The following is a 23,570-nucleotide window of genomic DNA, read 5'->3' on the forward strand; positions in this document are numbered from 1 at the left end:
TGTAAAATATAAATTATATTTTGGTTTATTTAAGTCTCATTCCTTGTGTGTCAATTTTAGATTGGTGAACCTTACATAAGTCTACTATTTGTCTATGTTTTTTAAATAAATGTAAATGTGTTTGTCGAAAGCTCAAGTAAGTATGTAAGCTTGCACATTAAACACATAACAATACCAATAGGTTTGGAGACGTAACCGCAAAATGTGAAGATTGTTTGGTGTGGGTAATGTTACATTGAAAGCTACCTGCTTAGGCCTACAATTGCAAACATACGGATTCACCATAATACCTTTGGTGTTTGTTTTTAGCAACAAAGCAGGGTACTAAACTTTTCCAAATAAGAAATTACAGTATTAGGCATTAAGCAACTTTGCATTTTTAGAAACAGGTTACACTTGGTTGTAATTTACGATGGAAATGGTTGGTGAACGTCAGTAACACCAAGTGAATACACACAATAATTTTGAAAAACCAAACCACACACACAAGTTAAAAACACACCAAAACCCCCCAAAAAACACAATCAGGAACTGTTTGAAGAAGTAGCATGCCAACATGAATTCACAAATGAGGAGAAGAAATCATTGTTCGCGAAGTTATATCCAATATGTCCACATAAAGTCATTTGTGTTGATCAGGTAGTAGGCATGGTTTTTTATGGTCATTTTAGGGATTAAAAAGAAAGAAAAAAAAACTGTTAAAAGTGAACTTTAAAATATTACATGTCTACATTGTGGCATTTTTAAACATTATGAGGAAATAATTACCTAAAATATCTGGCCACAACTTCATCGCGTATGGCCCCCCCACATACTGACCTCTGACCAACCTCGGGGGGGCCGTCCTCAGGCAAGGCATCCTCTGGCTGCATTGGGAGACAACTCCTTATGGCGATGTTGTGAAATATCCCACACAGGACCACAATTTTCGAAACCATAGCCGGCAAATACATGAGGTCGCCACCAGAGCGGTGGAGGCATCTGAATCGGCCTTTTAAAAGGCCGATACAGTGCTCCACCACCTGCCTGGTGGCTGTAAGTGCAGAATTATACTCACTTTGTGGCCCTGGTGTGGGAACCAAATAAGGAGTGAGCAGCCAGGGCGTGCAAGGGTAACCACTGTCTCCTGTGAAAAAACAAAAACAAACATCAGGACCATTGTGTAACAAGCTTTGCATTGGTTTCAACAGAAGGTGTCAACTTACCCAGAAGCCACGCATCACCAGCTTGTAGGTTGTTTAATTTGTGCCAAATCCCTGATTGCCAGATGACGAAGGAATCATGTGTACTGCCGGGGAATTAGGCATTCAGGGACAGGATCTAGAGGGAGGCATCACATACCACCATTACATTCAGTGAATGAAAGTGCTTGCGGTTCCTAAAAATAGCCTCCAGCCTTGCTGGAGGCTGAAGTGGTATGTGAGTGCCATCCACAACCCCTATGATGTGTGGGAAGCCAGCTATTTGGTAAAAATTTGCCTTGACCACATTAAGGGTACCCATATCCAATGGCATTTGAATGAAATGATGGAGGTGTTTAAAAAGGGCATCCATCGCTGCCCTCAGGATCCTTGAAAAGGAGGATTGGGATATTCCCGCAACTATTCCCACAGTGGTTTGAAAGGATCCAGAGGCACAAAAATGTAACACCGACATTAATTGAGTAAGTGGTGGTATTGCTGTAGGACTGTCAATTTGCCGTTCAAGATCACTCTCTATTAATGAGAGAGTGTCTATGATGATTTGGGGCGGCAGACGGTATTGCCGTAACACCTCATCATCTGGCATTCCAAAAAGGGTGACACATGTTCTATATATCTGGGGCCTTGCACGCCTACGAGGCCTACGCCTGGGACGAAGTTGAGGTTGGTCAGGTTCTGGAACCATGGCCAATATAATACGACCAACATCAACCTGAAATGGTAAGCCAGGTAGTTATTGTTTTAGACAAATGTGTTTAGAAAAATATACTTATCTTTTCTTAGAAATCCAAAGATGCTTACAGGCCTGGGACATGTCATGTGCAGAACACCCTACATTTCAAAAGTAGAAAATATGTTTAAGATTCAATAAATAAAATAAGATTGTAAACAAATTGTTTTTGTGAAAAAATAAAGAAGGGAGCGCACATTAGTTCAGAAAATAGTACGCTACATTTAGTGTTAAGACATGATTGTACACTGAAAATTTATAAAACAATTAGTTCGTAAAATAGAACGCTACTTTTACAGTTAAATTAAGACACATTAGTTCGCAAAATAGTACGCTACTTTTACAGTTAAATCAAGACACATTAGTTTGCAAAATAGTACGCTACTTTTACAGTTAAATCAAGACACATTAGTTCGTAAAAAAGTATGCTACTTTTACAGTTAAATCAAGACACATTAGTTCGCAAAATAGTATGCTACTTTTACAGTTAAATCAAGACACATTAGTTCGCAAAATAGTATGCTACTTTTACAGTTAAAACCACTCAAACATTATTTCGCTAAATAGTACGCTACATTTAGTGGTAAGACATGATTGTTCCCCGAAAAAAAAAACATTACTTTGCGAAACATATGCTAAGAACAACACATCTAATTTGTAAAATCATGAAAACAAAAACACTTACCAAAAACAGACAAATATCCCAAAGTTCAAAAACTTCACTGGGGCAATGCCAAACTAACTGTAAACCAAAAAAAAAATATTAAAAAAATTTGAAAACTATTTACTATTTTTTTTCCCGGTGGTTTTTTACAATACTTACTCCAAAAAACACCAAAAAATAGCCAAACAGTAAAAAAAATAACCAACGGAAAAGAAAGAAGCTAGAAAAAAAACAAAATATCGCTCCGAAAATGTCCTCCTTCTACTCTCTAAACCTCAAAACCACTCCAACGCCAAACCTCCAACAAATAACATGCCACATCGACTCCAGTCACACCAAGCCATAAATAGTCTTTATTTTCCATCTCAAATGAAAGACGGACAATAGGTGCGCACAGTCAATGATGCGGCCGAATAATGCTGACGCATGAATAAAAACGTCACTGAAAAGCCAAATCAGTCTGCTGTAGTGAGACCTGAAAGTCCAAAATGACTACAGAGCAGCAAAGCACCAGCCAAGTGGCGCCAGGTAAGTATTTCTCTTTTTTGGGCAAAAGGATTCTGCTTAACAATAATTTTGGGAACATTTTACATTATAAATTTTAATCCCATTTTCAAAAAAGGTGTTGAGGATGCCATGAAAGAGGCTGCTGGGCCTAGTAGGCCAACTAAACAAAAAAAAAAAGGCAGCCACAATTCACAAGAAAGGAGATGGAGGTTTTGGTGCAAATGTGCAATGACAACCTGCCAAAGGCAGCAAGGAATATGGGTGCAAGCCAGAAATGGAAAATGTGGGATGACATAGCCAGTGGTGTCAATAGGGTAGGTGATTGTGAACGTTCAACCCGGGAGGTCAAACGCCGGTACGTAAAAACTACATTTTAGTAAAAAGTGTTTACAGGTCCAAATACAGCCTGAATAATGCCAAATTTTTACCCCACAGATGGAGCGACTTCAAATATCATCTTAAGCAAAAACTGGCTGATAGGGCTAGGCATGCAGGGGGGACAGGTGGGGGTCCCACCCCTGTGTCACTGGAGCTCCCAGATTTGGAGGAGATGGCCCAGGGGTGTGTGCAGGATGAGGAGGTGTTTGGCGTGTCGAACATGGATACCAACATGCCAGACTTTGCGGCTCCTCATGTTGCCCCAGGTAAATGTTGTAATGTTAACAACTCAGAAATGTGTTTGGGACAATATCTAGATTATAATGTTACTCTTTTCTCTTTTTTCTCACAGAGACACAGGCGGATGAAGCAGTAGATCTGGCTGGGGACCCTGTGGCAGACAGTCCAGGGCATTCCCCCTCGCAGGCAGTGGGCCTCCTCACTGATCTCAATATTAAAACGGATCAGCAGACCGAGATTCTGCTGAGGATGGACGCCAATCTGCTATGGGTGGTGGACGCCCTGGAGCAAAGTGCTGCGGCCAACGTGACCATTGCTAAGGCCCTGGCGGAAAATACTGGGGCCAACGTGCGAATAGCAAATGCCCTGGAGCAGCTCGTTCGCCAGCACATGTTGGAGCCGGCCTCCCTTCCTGCCAGAACATCAGGACCATCCACCTCGGGCACAACAACAGCCATCCCTCCAAATGTGCCTAGCCCTATGCCTAGTCCAGAGGCCACAACATCTGCCTCTGGCCAGGCCAGCAGAAGGACATCCCGGACCCGTTCAGGCTCCCTCCCTACTCCGGCCAAATGGGCCAAAAGGTGATGACAGCACTGGCTAATTTTCCCACAATCCTTCTCAGTGTTTGCCCCATATTCCTTAATGCCCAAAACCTCCCTCTCCTTTCTTGTGAATTTTTTATTAATTGTGTTTGTTTGTGGATTTCAAATGCCACTTATTTTGTTTGTGTGTTTCTAAAATCATTTGTTATATGTTTTTACGTTATCAAGTTTTTATTATTTCCACAAAATTAAAAAAAAAAAAAATATATAAAATAATGCTGAAAATCTGCACAATTCCATTGTTAATTTATTCAAAAACTGGTTAAAAGGTAATCCCGCAAACAACATTACAAACAATACAACAGAAATCTAAACATTATTTTTGAATAAAAAAACCCATAGGGTTAAAAACAATTTATGAGTTTTAATTAACACTTCGCAAAAAACAAAAGGACGATTGTTTTCTTGGCCCCTAAAAAATGAAGAAAAACAACAAACATGCGTACAATATTGTTGCCCTAAAAAAAAAAGAAAACAAATTTGGCAAAAACACGCAAATGTAAAATAAATTTGTAAGCTAATTGATTGTCTAACCCAGAAATTAGCAGCTGAGTAGTTCACCTGCGTACGTTTTTTTGCTACTAAAAAAAGGCTATTGGCTAAACACCTTATAAGCATTTTTGCAATTCAAAACTGATTGTTTTTGAGGCCTCAGTTGATAAATCGGAAAACCATCGATGAGCCTCGGGAAGAACGAAGAGACCATCGTCATTGCGGTAGAGAATACAAGACCACAAGCTGAGCGAGCAGTTTTAATGGAAAGTGGATCAGACAGTGACGTAACACTTGTTTCTTTCACATTGGCCGTTCGCATCAGATAATTTATGTACGCCCAAAAAACGCCTCGACGCGCCTGCGTTTTCCCATCTCCACCGCCCCAAAATGGACAGTTCTGTCAATCACATTTGACATGTCACTTCCTGTTCGCTATTCGACGAACAACTGAAAAAATGATTGCAATCAGCCGTACGCACATGCGCACTGTTACACCGACGCATGCGTGGTTTAACAACATCGGATGACTACGAGCGTACGACCGCTTACGAGCGGCTCTGAATGAGGGCCACAGTTCATTAGGCATGCAAAAGTGTTTTAAATTCTTTAATACTGTTGATCTGTAGTTCCTTTTATACTGTATGCCATTACGTGTTTTCTTTATCGTATGTAAGGGTTTTTCTGTAGGATAAATATTAATAATAGCATTAATAGTAATAATAATAATAGAGCAAGTTTTACCTTAATGGTTCATTTTCACTATTGGATTAGATGCTGTTAATTATCAGAACAACTGCTTAAGAGTATTATATAAAATGCATTCTTTTGTAATTGTAAAAATATGTAAACGTCAAAGTGTGTTATACTTGCGTTGCATTTCAGATAAAGGAATGTCAACCTGACTTAGCTCTACAAACAGAGATAGCGTGTAATCCATATTTCCACAGAGGAGATGATTACTTTCCACATTCCAAAAGGGAACACACATCCCTTTGTCCTCTTCCTTGTATTCCCATTTTAGCTTCTTCCTTCTCTCCTCTTATCTTTAGAATTATCAGAACAAATCTCTGCAGTAGAACTGGCTGCTTGTTTTGCTACCTCTAAAGCCATTACAAGTGCCCCCATTACTCTCCCAACCCTCTAATCTTTATCCATACTATTATCTCATTGTATAGCGTATTCAGTGAAATGATCTTTTGCAATATACAATGTGAAAATGACATGTGTCTTTTTATACTGTTGGAATGTTTATTTAAATGTCCTGTATAGATGTATTAACCGATTTACTTATTTTTTTGCAAATTTAAAATTAGAGAGTAATTTAAAAGGAAACACACAATTATAAAGACTAAATTCACTCATAAATCTTACTGCTTATAATCCAAAACTTTTTAATGTAGTAACAAGAGATGGTCAAATCAGGGCCAGCTCGAGCCACGATCTGCTGTGCGGCCGCACAAGGGTTCCAGGACCACAACCTGACCTCCTCCAGGAGAACCCCGCTCTCCACCCAGATGCTGGAGTTATTGGTATATAAGCTCATGGGGAGGGAACGGGGGAGGGAAGGGGTGGAGGGAGAGGGCAGTGGGAGTGTAGCACAGGACGGCGCCAGCTGCCGAGAAACCTAGTGGCTGCCCTGGGTCAAATCTATTCAACCAGCTGTGAAGTTCAGATGAATGTGAGATTCGCTGATGGAAGCTTAATTCATGACCCATTTCCAATTAGCCAAAATTCAGCAAATAAATTAAACTCATTAAAGAACTAAATTATTTCCTAAAGCGGATGGTTTATTTATCAATTGTACCCCGCACCTCATAGATTGTAAGATCATTTGGCCACGGTCATCTTTACCTTCTGTATCATTCCGATGTATGTTGTTTATTTGTATCATGATCCCCTCATTTGCACAGCCCTAAGTATGCCAAACTTAGAATGGGATAAATTATTGGCTCTCGAGGAGTTATTCAACCCAGAACAGAATCATATAATAGAACAGTGGTTCTCAAACTCGGTCCTCAGGACTCCACAAAGTTCACTTTTTGCAGGTCACTCAGTAGGTGCACAGGTGTATTCATTGGTCACTGACACGTTTTAAAAGATCCACAGGTGCAGCTAACTGTTTCACTAGTAATTATGTGAGGAGACCTGCAAAACATGTACTGTTTGGGGTCCTGAGGACCAAGTTTGAGAACCTGTGTAATAGTAGATAGTACAGGGTGATATAGTCAATTAATTTTACAAATTGAGAATGAGTTTTGTAAAAACTTCATATAGACAAAGTTATTTAGGAAAATAATACCTCCTATGCAAACTTTCCACATTGACCATATTTTTATTGTCCTTTGTGATTAGATGAAGATCTGGTGGTAGATGTTCTAAATAATGGAGAGAGATAAAGTGGAGAGAGATAAAGTACCAACTAATCAGCTCCTGTCATTTTTCAAACACAGCCTGTAAACTCACAGTTCATATTTATGTAATGATTTGATGTTGTTTATATAATATATTAGACATTTGCAAGTACTTGACAATATCATTAACAGATGTTTCTTGATGCAATTGCATTTTAGGATATTCTTACAATAATTATTTTTTATTCAAAAACACATTTGTCCAGGTGCTAATAAATAACCATACAATATAAAATATTAAAGAGTATTAAAAGGTATTAAATGTTTTTAAACAGTTAAAACAGCTGTACCGCTCTAATAATGAGTCTGTAGACACTCAATAATAAACCTTTCTATCCAGAAAAGTAAACAAAAATATGAACAATAGTGTGGTGCTGCACTAGTATTATACAAATGATGGTATTGGTATGGCAGAATAATATAATCAACACACATGTATTATATAAATTATAAATACCACATTTAATAAACAAAATAATTTGTGCATTATAAAACAAATACAGTTCTTACATGAATGTCAATATAAAAACCTTTTAGGTTCTAACGACTGCTGTTCGAAGGTTTTATTAGTTGAAAGTAATTTCACTTATTGTTTGCTGTGGTTATGATTTTATATGACATTATTGCACTAGAAGGTGCCCTTTTTGTTGCTTTTTTCACAAATTGTTTAATTTGATAACATTGTGGTAATTCACAAGGTTCCTGTCAATTCACTAATGGAAGCTCTATAGGCAATTTAGAAGAATGTTACTTATGGACATTTGAACGTTTCACTATATACTGTATATAGTTTTGGATGAGGCATTCATCTAGCATCACGGTTTATCTATCAATTATAACGTGTGTATTATTAATAAGTTTACCAAAGAAAAAAAGACATTAAAACATTTTGAAAAATATAAATGTTAAGGAATCTACTAATGACTGTACAATAGGATATATATGTTGTGCTTTATTATTTTACAAAAACGTAGAATTCCAGGTAAAGCAGGTATTGTAATACAGCTCCATTTTTTTATATGGAATACAGTTTTAGCTTTTTCACTGATTTGTGATATTGACAGTTTCCTTTAAATAATCCTAGAGAATTAAATTACTGTAGGATTTAGGGTCACTTAGGATACTGGCATGCTGCCAGTTCAACATTAACACAGGCGACATGCAAGCTATAGACTCTTAAGCATTGTGCCAGAATTGAGTTTTGTTTATTGTTTATATTATTATTATTATTATTATTATTATTATTATTATTATTATATTATTTTTATGAAAAATATAGTTGATCCAATGATAGCAATATTTTTAAACTATGTCTTTTTTGTTAATATAGTTGACAAGAAATTATCACCTACCTCAAATGAAGTAGGTCTGCTTCCACATTATCAGTTTTTCAGATGTACGGTTGAGTTTTTTTTTTAAATAAAGAAAATACACAAAGAAAAAAAATGTTTGATGAACACTATGTTTGAAATATCATAAGTTGCACCATGAGTCTCACTCCATATAGGACAAAAAGGCTAAGTGAATGATGACACATCTGTTGTCCCATAATGGGTGAATTAACTATATTTACATTGTGGGGGAGATACATCAAGCCTTAAAAAAGTTGCTCATAACAACCGATTAGTTTCTACTGTAATGCTGGGTACACACTGGCAATTGATCAATTGAACGTCCAATATATAGTGTGTGCGTCGGCCAGTGTGTACAGACAATATCTGTGAATGACGTCATTCAAAGACATATCGCATCGGCTGTGCAGCACAGCTCATGGCAGATATATCTGCACATCTTGCTATGTTTGACCACTAGAGATGAGCGGGTCCAGTTCTCCGAGAACCGGACCTACCCGAACTTCGTTATATGATGCGAGATCCGGGTCCAGCTCGGGGTTTCCCACGTGACTCAGATCTGAAAACGAGGCAAAATGTTATCCTCCCGCTGTCGAATTCTCAAGGGTTTTGGATTTTATAAAGGTCATGGTGATCGGCACCATTTTCATCCTGGCTATGGAGAGTGTACAGTGCAGATGTGCTCTGTTCTTCTAGGGTGCAGTCAGTGTTGTGTGTTGTTGTCAGTGACTTGTCACTATTTGTTCAAGGGTGCAGTGTTGTCAGGCTGAGGCTTCAGTGTATAAAGTGGGGGGTGCTGCTGTGTCACTCACTGTTGACCTGTCAATAGAGGGGCAGGGGCTGCAGTACATAAAGGGCTGCTGCTGTGTTGTCCATAAAGGGGCTTGGGCTGCAGTACATACAGGGGTGCTGCTGTGTTGTTCTATCCTTTAAGGGGCTAGGGCTGCAGTTCATAAAGAGGGGCTGTGTCATCCAGGGGTGATCTGTCAATCCAGGAGTGTTCTTCGCCAGTGTAAAATAAGTTAAAGTTAAAATTAAGTTTTTTTTTTTTTTTTTTTTTTGTGTGTGTGTGTGCTAGGTAGTTACTGGTAAATAACTAGTTACACTATTATTGTTCGGTAACACTGCCGGCCAGACGGCAATTTATCATCCATGTATTTCTGACTCTTCAGGTGGTCATTCCACAACCAGCTGCTCTGCAGGCATGCTTTGTTGTCCATAAAGGGGTGCTGTGTTGTTCATCAAGGGGCTGCTGCCTCGTCCAGGGTTTTTTCCCCATTTTTGGATGTATTTGGCATAGAATTTGTAGTTCATTATGTTGGAAATAATCTTTTCCACACTTTGAGGAAGTAGCCTCCTACATCAATCGCAGACAAAGTTCCTGGCTGTGCTGAAAACTCTTTCTGAGTACACACTGTAGGGAGGGCAGCTCAAGTAAAGCAAAGCCAGTTTGTGCAAGGGCCTCCAAATTGCCTTTTTTTCCTGCCAGTAGTCAAATGGACTGTCTGACATGCATATTTGGATGCTATCATTAAAATTTTTTAAATAGTCCTCAACCATTCTTTGAATGGTGACCATATCAGATAGAGTCATGGTAGAGGTCTTATTAATTGTTTGTGTTGACTCATCTGCATCACCAGTGGGTTTTTTGGGAAAGTTTAGTTTATTCTCGGCAGATGCACTTGCTGGAGAAACTGAAGGAGAAGCCATTGCTGCATCATGTGCCACTTGAGCTGACAATTTGCTTAAAACAACTCTTTGCATCTCTTCAGATCTGTGTCCATTGGAAAGACAGACACAACTTATGTTAAACCTTAAATCTGAAATCTTGCATTTGCTCTGTTCAGCTAGTCCACATATCTGTAGTTAAGTGGACAGTGGGTACACAGGCATTTTGGAGGCCACTAATTAAGTTTTTTTAATGTTCCTGTACAGGTTGGGAATTGCTTTTCTAGTGAAGTGGAATCTTGATGGGATTTGGTAGCGGGGACACAATACCTCAATTAACTGTCTAAAACCCACTGCATTATTGGCGGATATTGGATGCACATCTAATACCAGCATAGCTGTTATGGCGTCAGTGATCCGCTGTGCAACTGGTTGACTGCTGTCATATTTGATCCCCCTAACAAAGGATTGTTTAACAGTCATTTTGTTTTTGCAGTAGTCTTCTTGGTCCCCTTCTGGGATGAAAATCCACTCCGGCAGCAGTAGCAGCAGGCATAGCATTCAAGGATTCTTCTAGGACTGATGTGAATGACTTAAATATTTTTTGTAAATGCCTCCCTTCCTCCCTCATAAACTTGCTTCTGAATCAAAAAATTTAATTAAATTTAATACTAATCAAATCTTCCTTTCCCTGCCTTCAACTACATACATTCGACAACTCCCTCAGGCCTCTTGAATAATAAAAACAATTGTTTCCTGATGTGCCATGTTGGAAGTTGAACTGTCACAGCTGATGCAATCTTTGACATGCAGTTGCTGAATGCCAAAATGTCCAGAAATGTTATGGCCACAGACAGCAACTCCTGCATGCTCCTTTCATTAAAAAAAATATTCTGAACAACCAAGTTGATTTTGTGGGCAAAACATGGGACATATTGCTTACCCATGCTCTCCCCTCCTCCCTCATAAATTTGCTGCAGAATCAAAAGATTTAATTACATTTTCTACCAATCAACCCTTCCTGTCCCTACCTTCAACTACATACATACTCCATCTTCCTCAGGTTTCTTGATTAATGAAAACATATGTTTCCTTATGTGCAATGTTGGAAGTTGAACTGCCACATGTTTGTGCCACCCACTGCTGCCGCTTAGCTTAGTCAGCCAGCTAGCTTGGTGCAAATGTTGGGCCTAAACCAGATGAAAACAATATTGTGAGCTGTGAGGTGGTCAGAATTGACTGGAAAAGAGTGGAAATTAATGTTGTTGAGGTTAATAATACTGTAGGAACAAAAAAGCCCAAATTATGTGATTTTAGCAGTCTTTATAAATTAAAAAAACAATACAGATCCAAAACCAAAACACGCAAAGGAGGTTTAAGCAAAACTAAATCCAGATTCAAAACATGAAGGAGATACAGATCCAAAACCAAAACATGGGGATCGGCGCACATCCCTAGTGACCACCCATACAGTTGCTGCACAGGCAGCTGGGGATGGGAGTGATGCTTGTTGTTTACTGTGTATGAGCAATCGTCAACTGCAGATATATATTTCAGGTATGTACCCAGCTTAGCTGCCATTTTATAAACTATGCTAGACAAATGACAGTTAGAAGCTGACTGGTTAGCATGACCAACTTCACCACTTTATCTCTCTCCAAGGTTTGATATGTCTTCCCCTAAATGTAATATTGTTATAATGCAGTTGGGGAGAATGCCATACAGTGGTCCCTCGCACACAGTGCTTCCTGCAGTCATTAGGATGTGGCCCTGGCCTCAGTTCAAGGATGGTCTTGCAGATGATCTGATACAGCTAGGACACAGCACTTGAATGTGTTATGCAGACAGGAGGCATCTTTATCCCTCAGATGTCTCTTTCAGGCATTAGCACATTGCCACTCCTAGTTCGGCCGGTAGCCTCCCGCAAGAGAAGGAAACTCCCCCGGGCTGGCCGTTACCTCCTGCGCCCCCGCGCTTCCATCCGTTGTGCCCACTTATCAAGCAAAAGTGGGTGGTCTGGGGGGCAATAATGTGATTTGCACTTAATCGTGTAATTGTAGCCCTGCCTCCTGCTACAATGCTGGTAATATTGTGCTGTGTAAAATCATGCCGCCTACTGCTTTACAATGCCATCAATATCGGAATTGTAAAGCAGGAGGTGAGGCCGAGATGATACCATGACCCCAAACCCCCCACTTATGCAGCTGCCATGCCCACTGCTGCACTCACCTGGCTGTCCCCTCCCGGAGGGGGCAGCTAGAAAGTCAGTAAGTATGCATTTGCATATTAGTTGGAAGGTATTGCACAGCCGCTTCCCTGCGAATGTGTAATACTGTACAACTCTGAATCACTCCCAATGTTTTAAATGACAATATGTGTTATACAACATAAAGTATACACAGCTTATATATATATAAATTATGTTTGCATAAAAGATGGGGCAATAGATAGTATGGTAATATATATCTGCAAAGGACAGTACAAAGCGTCCTTATAAAGAGTTACTGTAGTGCTGTAATATCCAGCAAAATGGAAAAAATAATGCAGTATTGATGATGGGAAATTTACAACTGCAGACCCCAATGCTGTGGACCCTAAATTATTGGCTAATGCTTCGGCATGGACAAAATGTGGACAGCACCAGCCATCCTGATTATATCATCAATAAGGACTCTGGAAAAACTTACTGTAAAATAAAGCACACATTGGCCTTTTGAGATTGGAAGAGAGGTGATTTTAATGGCAATGAGAGTGTACAAAGATTTTATGAACTGAAAAGGTTGTGTTGGCCGATACACTAAATTTAATTTAATTGGGAATGCTGCTCAGGAGAGATGGATGCAAACATTCTGGCGTAGACGACACTTATGTCACACATGTCTACAGCCCATCCTGCGCACTTCATTAAAGTGATGAGATGAATCCGTTATTCTTGCTGGAGATTATTAGTGCTGATATTTTCAGGAAAGCTTTTTAAGGACCACACACCCAAAATACCAGCCTCATTATATAAAATAACTATTATTATTTTTCAGAAATGTATCAATCAGGACACATACAGTACTGTGACAAAATATGAAATATATACATGAACTAAGGCAAATTATAGCTCATGTTCCATGTTATCAGTCATCCCAAACAAAAGGAGGCTCAGTGCTGTAATCACTGTGGTTACGGACAGAAAGCAGCTTTATTTCAATATAGTCGCTTCCATGAAAATGTTACATTTATATTTGTAAACATTATATCAATAATTTCCATGCAGCCTCTGATACTATGATTAGGTCTGAAGGGCGCAAATTGCCATTGCCCCCCTCACGGCCCAGACTTGCATATTTTTGCTTGCAGAACAGAAATGTGCAAGTCTGGAGGTACCACACTTATTTGCGGGGGCAAGTAATTTACACTTAATTAGATCAAGTCCTATCTCTTCAATCCGTCCCACAAATCTCTACCATCTTTCTCTCCTCCTACTCTATTGTCTGGTAGGGATGGCCATTGGTGTGGCTACCATTGGTGGTCACCATCGATGGCAAAATAGCAAGTGGCCATTGATGGTAACCAACTATGCAATGGATGACCATCAATGGTTTCACCAACCGATGGTCATCCCTGTTCTTTGACTGACTGGCCCATGGACCAATCATAACTGGGGATGGGGCTTAATGGGTATAGGGGGGTGGAGCTATGCTCCATGTCTGACACCTTGTAAAAAAAACAAATTCAGTTATACTGTTCCATCGATGGATTGAAACCATCTGGTTCTCCCCCATCGATGGTAAAAACATTTGACATCGGTCATAAACCATCGATGATTATAAATCATCCATGGTCGATGGCCATCCCTACTCACGTGCAGGTCGGCACGTGAGCCCCTCGGGGAGCCGCGGCCACGTGTACTGCAGCCATCGTGAAGGGAGAAGAGAGGAGCTAGAACAGCAGTGAGTGCCAGGGACCCTGCCCACTGCCCATGTCAGCCAAAACCCCAGCGCTGCCGGACCTGGTAAGTGGCCACCGAGTTTGGCCGCACATTGACAAAGCCAATCGAAAAATGGATTGTGAAATATAACTGGTTGGGCTCTTTGAAAGCAACTTGTTTAAAGTCTGTCATATCAACGGTTCAACAAATCTTATTTGGGCAATTAATGCATAGTGACCTGGACTGCCTTAATAAAAACAAAGTTTCTCAACAATAATATTTTCATGAGAACAGAAATTTGCATTTAATCAAGCTAGAGGCTATAATTGTGTAATACTGGTGCCTCAAATTCTGTGGGGCTATAAGACTGATGCCCACTCAAACAGTGCAAACAGGGCCTGATTCAGAGCCACTCGTAAGTGGCCGCTCGTTCGCTCTGAGCGATGTTCGCACATCTGCGCATGCGTATGGGTCTTAATGCGCATGCGCCAACCAGTCATTGCGGTCAGAAATTGAGCGCTCGCAAAATAGCGAGTGCCTGCTTATTTGAGTGACAGGATGAGGCGTTTGTGGGAGGTAACAGGGGAAGGTGCTTGAAAACGGGGAGAGGTGATCCGAACGCAGGCATGCCAAAGGTCAAAACGGGCGTTTTAAGGGTGTGCATAATTAACAAAGCAGCGTCATCGACCACGTCACTTGGTTGTTTCTTAGCCTGAACTGTTCGCATGATTGCAGTAGGAAAATCCTACCACAAGCACTGCGAGCAGTTCAGATGCCTTTCGATGTACTCGATTAATCAAATAAATAGCGGAGATGACGTAGGATGTGAGCAGCCAGGGGGTGTCTTTACAAAATAGCAAGCGCAGGTCTCATTCACTCGCTCAGTCATAGAGGCGTCAACAGGCCGCAAAGAGCGAGCGCACAATTTACATATCCGGCCCCTTATTCTGAACAAGCGAGCACAAATAGCGTCCTGCTCTGAATCAGGCCCACAGTTCCTAATACCTTTTTTTTCTTTTGCAAGCATTAGTTTACCCTTTCAACCAGTCCCATAATTTCTAATAGCACACTAAGGGCCATGATTGGTCATTCCTGGCCGATGTTATGAAATTTGCGCATGTGTATGCATCGCAGTGCACGTGCGCGAACTAGTTAGACCAATCAGGAAGCAATCACTCACCCAGCAGAGACAGCCCAGCTGAATGAGTGACAGGTCAAGCCGTTTGTGGGTGGTAACGGGCAGGCCACTGGAAACGGGGGGAGTGGAGGTGCAAACGCAGGCATGCCTGAGCATCTTAACGCCGTTTCAGAGGCGTGCATAATTAACAGGCAGCATCATAGTACACATCACCTAGTTGAGTTATACACTGAAGTGCTTGCAGTGCTTGCGGTAGGGTACAGTCAGCCGCAAGCGCTGTAGTCAGTTCCGATGGAACCCAATGTACCAATGGTTGTATATACTTCCTGGAGATGATGTTTGCTAGTGGGCAGCTAAAGACAGGCTGGTGGGTGTCTGCATACACAAAGTGATCGCACGCCAAGACATAGTGGGCGTGCTTATGCCTTGCCGTGCGATCGCCTGCCTTGACATCACTCAGCTGAATTTGCATACGCTGGGAGTGAGCGGCCACATCTAGCGACCGGGTCTGAATCAGGCCCTAAATCCAGTTGTACTTCCATATATTGTACCAAGTAGTTATACTGTATCTCTGTACCCATGTGCTGTGCCCATCTTGCCAAAATCAGTATCACTAGTCTTTTTATACAACACCCACATATTATACCTTGTTTATTAAATTTTCAAAAAATACTATTAGCTTTTTTTTTTGCTCCTTCTATCTTATCAAATAAAAATTAGTCAATATGCCAAATGATTGTTTGTATCTTAATATAAGTGTGCTAACAATTAATTCTGCATCTACAGATGCTGACAGTGAGTATCTCAGTACTTGCACAGTTGGACACATGGATGTACACTAGGGAAGGGCTATTGCATAAAGTCACTGGCAGGTGACCGCCAATAGACATGAATGCCGCTAAGTCCCACTCAGAATCAGCACTATAGGCTTTTATTATTTAATTTGCACTAGAAAATTATACATTATTTTGCTAGCTCTGGCCATTGTAAATTAAATGTATTTACAATGTGTAGGAGTAATATGGTAGCCCAGCAGGGCATAACATTTTTTTAACCTACCACATTAAATGAGTGGACCTCTGTTTTGATTTTACACAAGATTGGGGAGATCTGTGCATTCGATTCCCCATCTGTAGTAAATTACTGTACATTTGTTGTGTACTGTTTTAGTCATTATCTCACTGCACAACAATGAAAATGTTTCCGATATGAAAATAGTTACTTCTAATTTATTTCAGCATGCAAAGAATGAATATGACATTTAAAACTCTCAGTTAGCTCTGAGTTCCGAGATATAGCCCATTTATGATGATGTGGGGGTATTCCTAGTGAAGTGGGCAGAATGGAGAGAATCTTTCCAGTAATCTGCATTCCGTGCAGAAGGGGCGGGGCCTAATGACCCAATTAAATGAATCAGTTATTTGTCCCCTCCCCTATTCAAATATATGCGATTCACGCCATTACCCACACAAGATAACTGTGGTGCACTGAGTGACAAGAATAGTGAGCGATTCCACCAAGACATTTCAGCAAAAGAACAAAGATATCAGGGTAGGTGAATCACTACTGTTGGACAGTGACAAGTGATGCCCCAGAAGAGGAGTACAAGCAACAAGCAAAGAGAAAGCACCCCCATGAATAGGCCACTATAGTAGATACAGGTTGAGTCTCCCATATCCAAAATGCTTGGGACCAGGGGTATTTTGGATTACGGAATATTCCGTATTTTGGAATAATTGCATATCATAATGAAATATCTTGGGAATGGGACCCCAATATACACACAGAATACATTTATATGTTATATACACCTTATACACATGGCCTGCAACTCATTTTATACAATATTTTCAATAATTTTGTGACTCAGGCAAAGTTTGTGTACATACATGAAAAAAATTTCTGTTTCATTTACACCCTATACACACAGCCTGAAGGTAATTTTATACCATATTTTTAATAATTTGTGCCTTAGACAAAGTTTGTGTACATTGAACCATCAAAAATCAAAGGTTTCATTATCTCAGTCATGACAAAATTATTCCGTATTTCGGAATATTCCGTATTTCGGAATATTTGGATATGGGAGACTCAACCTGTAGTACTTTCGTATGCTGTATGTTTGTTTCGTATGCTGTATGTTTGTTTGGTTTGTTTTGTGTTCTTATTTGTGATTGATTGAATTAAAACAACTGTTATTTATTTTCTACCAAGAAAATATCAGATTATTTTAAAATAGCTTTTCACTATGACTATATTACTACTGTATATACAGTATAGTGCAAGTAGTGTAGCTCAAAAAATAGAGCTAGTAAATACATTCTGAAATCATTTTAGTTTTTCTTGACCTCAAATTAGTAATGTATGACTATTTTTAGAAAGGAAACAAATTAAAAGTATTAATTTGTTGTTCAGTGATCAATAACAGCTAAGTAGGAACATACTGTAAGAGGAGATGTATCAAGCAGTAAAAAGAGTGGACCAGTGGAGAAGTTGCCCAGAGCAACCAATCAGCTTCCAGCTTTCATTTTATAGAATGTACCTCAAAGCTGATTGGTTGTTATGAGCAAATTTTCCACTGAGCCGCTTTTACACTCTCTACTTGATAAATCTCCCTGTATGTGCCTCCTTAGCAATTACGTATGTTCCTCCTCAGCAGTTATTGATAATCAGACAATGACTAAAACAGTACTCAACAAATGTATTATACGGTAGATGAGGGATCTAATGCACAGATCTTTCCCACTGTTTGATAGATGTACATCAACATTATAGTTTGAAGGAGGGGGGCGCCAACTTTTCAGTCAAGAGTGCTGTCCCATGTGCTTGGGCCAATATATAGGAGATAAGACACAAAGTTACCTCCCTATAGTTGGAAAGTGTTGTTTTTCTGTAGCAAAGTGTCATATTGTCACAGATAACAAGTACTAGTCCCCTATTTCATACAGTATGTAGGCACTCCCACATGTGCAGGTGCCATTATGGGGTTGACAGAGCAGATAAACTACCCTCCCCATTTATAGTCAAATTGTCTGGTGATCACCAGAGAATACCAATATCTCTCAAATGTGGCAGTATGGGGAAGAACTTCTCACATCCTTGGACATGATTTTTCATTAGTGTAGAGTATATTGCCTGGGGATCATTTCTATGGGGGGTACTCAGTTTCAAAAAAGGGAATCCCCGCCCATACAGGAGTACCTCATCTCTCTAGCTGCCATGTTGGGTTAGATAAAGTTCCCTCGTGTTACTTTTTTTTTCCTCTATGTAACACCATCATGCACAGGTGCAACAAAGTCACTGTCCTGAGATTCCCTCCCTGGATGCCACAACTCCCCACCAATAATCAGTACTAGAGGGGAAGGTACGTTATGTTTAATTTTTATGGGGACTTGCTGTGAATGAGGAGTGGGACTAATCCTCTGCAATGTTGAAGCATATGGGGAAAATGTGCCCCACTCTTCCTCCACAGTGGAGGAGTTATATAAATGACTGTACCAAAATATAGAAGAACAGTTCCCTACTACATACAAATATACCAGCTTAGTCTCCATTCCTGTTACCATTGTACAATATAGAGCTAATTGTCTAGTGGACAAGTGAACAATACAGTACCCAGTCATGTTAGACCAAGGTTACTCCACTGCTCCACTGATTCTATCATCTATCATATCATTCACCTTTATTATTGGCTAATTTCAGCTTTGTTTCCTCTCCTGCTTAAGTTCAATTCAGGACAAGTATGCTGTCAGTTAATAATAGAATAGACTGATAGCATTCCGTTTGTATTTCAGCACTAAACACTGCTGCTAGAGTTCAGAGGAGAGGAAACAAAGCTGCTGCCAGTCAGTAATAACATGGGCTGATGACAGTTCCAAGAGCTGGCTGGAATGTTCATGCGTTTTCTGTCTGAGCACTTTCACAGGGCTACTAGTATAGATGTATAAAATCACAGAACTTTGATTTTCACCAATTAGCACAAATGCAGATGCAGATGTGAGTACATCTCTTTATATCACAAATTGGTAACTAACGATTTGCTTCATTCTCTTTCAAAATCCAAGAGTTTTGCAGAGTAGAAATGGCTATTCATCCTTCCGCAAGCAAGCGTACCCCTAAAACTACACACTCACCCACGTTTTTTCTCATTTTAAGAGTCACTTTTAGCAAAAGAAAATCTGTTCATTGTTTGACTCCACAAAACTAATGCAATGCTTTCACTTTGACCAACTCCTTCCATTGGAAGTCATAGGAAGTTGGGAATGCAAGCACTAATTGAGGCATGTGACATCGCCAAAGGAGCATTTTGTCTCTTCTGTATTGTGTATGATAATCACCTCTTACAGGTCTTGTTTAGAGTTCAACAGATGCATTCTATAAAAGTCCATCCTCTGCATGTGCACTATCAATTAACTCTCTATCTATATTTTTGTGTACTGTTGTGTGGACAGTCGGTGCGGGGTTGAGCAATGTGAGGTGAGTTACAGTAAGGTCATGTTAACATAACTGTAACATAATCATAAATTGATGTACCCCAGATATACCTCTTAGGCGTACCTCTTACAGATACTGTAGGCCGATGCACAGATACAAAATGATGATGATGACTATCAGCTCACTAGCCTCTTCTGATTGGCTGTGTGCATATTGAACTATGCAGCTGGCAATACTTTTAATAGCATCACATCTGTAGTATATAATATCATGGTCATCGATTTTCCCTTTGCACCACTGTACGTAGGATGAATCCTATTGATTAATAGAGTAAACAGTTGTGGGATGTATTTTTTTATGAGAAAAATACAACTTTCACATTTATTGATAACACTTTCAAGACACTATCATCTTGTGTATATAACAGATCTTTAATTATTATATTGTGTACAAAAAGGGTAATGTAACCTTAGCATTTACCATGAACACTATCAAACAGCATATCTGCACTATGATTGGTCATAAGTAAACACACATGATCGCCTGGTAAATACTTGATAAAAATGTTGCTGTACAACTGGCTCAACATACAGAACAGAGGTACCATTTATTGTACAGTATACTGTACATCTTTTACTGCTCACTGCACAAATACATCCAACAGTAACTGAGGCCCCGATTATTGAAATGTTTGTATGTCTGTTAGATGTTGATGTATCCTTAGATATGTACTTTAGGAGGTGTGTCTCCTGACGGTACTAGAAGGCAGGAACAAAGATATGCAATGATGATTATATTGATGATGATGACTACTAGTTCCTTCTGATTTATTGCATACTGAAATCTCCCTCTGACAGTGCTGTAATAATTAGCAATTTGGCTGTATAAGTTACAGCTGTCTATTTATTTGCATAACTTAATTGACATTTCCATTTGGACTACTGCAGTAAAGAACATTCCCATTTGATTTTTAAATGGCGAAACAACAATTAGTATTTAATTGAATTTGTATTTGTGTTTGTATTTATTTGTTTTTTTATAATAAAGCGACAACTTTCACATTTATAACAATTCTTCCATGCTAATCATACATCCAGACAATACTCTAGGTCAGTGGTTCTCAACCTCAAACCTCAAGGTCTTCCCAACAGGTCATGTGTTCCGGATTTCTGTCTGCTGCAGCACGTGGGTAAATTACTGACCCAGGATAATAGATTAATTCACTTGTGCGTGATTATACAAATCCAAAAAACATTGCCTGTTGGTGTTACATGAGGACCAGAGTTGAGAACCACTGCACTAGAACACAAGTTCTCAAACTCCGTCCTCAGGAACCAAACAGTGCCTATTTTCCAGGTCTCCTCACAGAAAGTAAAAAAATTAGCTCCACCTCTGGATCTTTTAAAATGTGTCAGTAAGTAATGAACACACCTGTGCACCTGCTGGGTGACCTGGAAAGTGTGACCTGTGTGGAGTCCTGAGGACCACGTTTGAGAACCACTGCACTAGAACATGGGCAGGAAAGGTTTAGCAAAATGTGATTGTTTAGGATACTGGTACTGCTCTCCGATCAATATTATATTAGATCTAGTGGAGCAATTGTGGAAATCGTCCACTCTTTTCTGGCAATAAATGTCAGAATTGGGAAAATTTTTACCCAGTTTTTTTCCTTTTAAATCAGTATTATCATCATTTGTGAATTGTAATAGAATTTTTCATTTCTTGAGAGGAAATTTTGAAGTCATGTTATTGAATGTCATTATTACATTGATTGCCGCTGACCTGAGCTTGTTCTGAACATACTGACATGTGTTTTTCTCTGATTTCCTTTCTTCCTGTATGACTGACTGATGAGCTTGTGTTGGCTTTTCTTGGCAGTGTGCAATCATTGATCCCTTCCAGATCCCAATATATATGCGCCCATGTCTTGCCTGGAGCATTTTAACAAATACAATGCTTGTTAGTCTAGTATAATTCCTACACCCATACAACTTATGGCACTAAAGACAAGCACCAAACAGTGCTTTTTAACAAATACATTGATTTAACTCATAATGACTTTCTTGTGTTCTACAGGACTGTCAGCCTTGAAATATGGATCAACTAAATTGTGCTCAGGACAATGGGCACAATATAAGCAGATTCTTATGATAGGTACACAGTACAGATGTATTGTCCATTCCATTTAACAGGCAGTATATCTGTAGTGCATCTGTGGATGGGTCATACAGTATCACATCTGTCCTGCAGCACAGCTGATGACGATATATCTTGTAGATATATCGGCACATCTGGCTGTGTGAGCGGTCAACCAACTGAACGCCCATACACTTACTGCAGGGTGACTGACATCTCAATTGGGTGGGCAAATTTAATTGTCCACCCAGATGTGATGTCAGCGCAGACATTGCAGAAGGGGTTAGGTAAGGGATCATGGTGGTCGGGATGCCACCGGTCAGAATACCAACAGCAACATCCCGACAGTCAGAAACCCTTTACCCCTAACCCTCCCTTTCCAGTGCCTGAATCTAACCTCCCCTAGTGCCTAAACCTAACCCTCCCCCCTTAGTTCCTAACCCTAACCTTCCCCAGTACCTAACCCTCCCCCTAGTGCCTAACCCTAAACCTAATCCTCCCCCTAAACCCAGGTACTTACCTTTGGAATTCCGGCGGTCAGGATACTGGTGCCAGGATCCCGAGACTGTCAGGATTCCGGCACCAGTATTTTGACTGTCAGCATCCCTCATGGTGGGATGCTGACTACCTCCCTTTCAGACACATCGGTGAACGATTGGTAAGAGTATATGTACTTACTAATCGTTAAATAAGCTAGTGGGTCGGCTAGGTGTACCCGGATTTACTCTTCCTCAAAGGTGGAAGAAAACTATTCTGGTGAATACCAGGAAGAGAAATGTACAATGAGAGGATGATGGGTAGAGAATACAATGATATTGTGTAGCTGCACCTCTGCACTTGGTGTCGGCTGTGGACTAATATGCATGTGGAACATCTTAAAGCTTAGGCTGAGGTGAGAGTTTAAATTGTGTTTCATAACCACATCTGTTTCCGGTATTTTAAAATCCATTTTTCCCATTTACATTAGCAGTATTTATATGGTGGGTCATATTCAGTCCTGTAGAGAGCTGATCTGGACCCAGGTAATTTTCTGCTGCGTGGCCTAATTGTGGGAGGTGTGGTCAGGCTCCACTAACGAAAATAATAGAAAAAATATTTGCGCTGAATAGAGGGGCACTGTGAGCCCCTTAGCAAGGGAAAATTCCAGGGGGGGTATGGCATAGTCTTCCAAGTCCCAGAGCAGCCCAGGACTGGTGAGAGAGGCTGCCAACAGCTAAGAGGGAGTGGGGATGGTGGCAGGTCCCGACACTTTGGGCCTCTCCTATAAGCCCAGGTCCGGGTGATTAGTCCCAGCTCCCCTCTCACCCTGCCCGATGTGCCTCTGGCACTGCCCTGCTATACAGCAACCAGTGGTAGTGGGCTGGGGAGAATTGTTACACAAGGGGTCGATTGCACTGATAACGCCAAGAATACATTTGGGCTGATCCAGAATTGAAAATGCACCTGTTTGTGGACTGTATCTTGCATGTTTTCACACTGGGAATTTTTTTTTATAAATGTTCTAATATAGTTAATATTAATGAAATGGTTATTATCTTTCATTAAAATACATTTGGCTATTTTAACAATCAAAATAATAATTACTATACAGTAGCATCATCCAAAAATGGGAATTAAATCTTTAAAATGATCTCAACATATCTTACTTTTAATATGGTATAGGCAAGTTCTATATTATTGTTAATAGTTTT

The sequence above is a fragment of the Taudactylus pleione genome, unplaced genomic scaffold, assembly GCF_031769625.1.
Source record: "Taudactylus pleione unplaced genomic scaffold, aTauple2 ptg000201l, whole genome shotgun sequence".
NCBI lineage: Eukaryota > Metazoa > Chordata > Amphibia > Anura > Myobatrachidae > Taudactylus > Taudactylus pleione.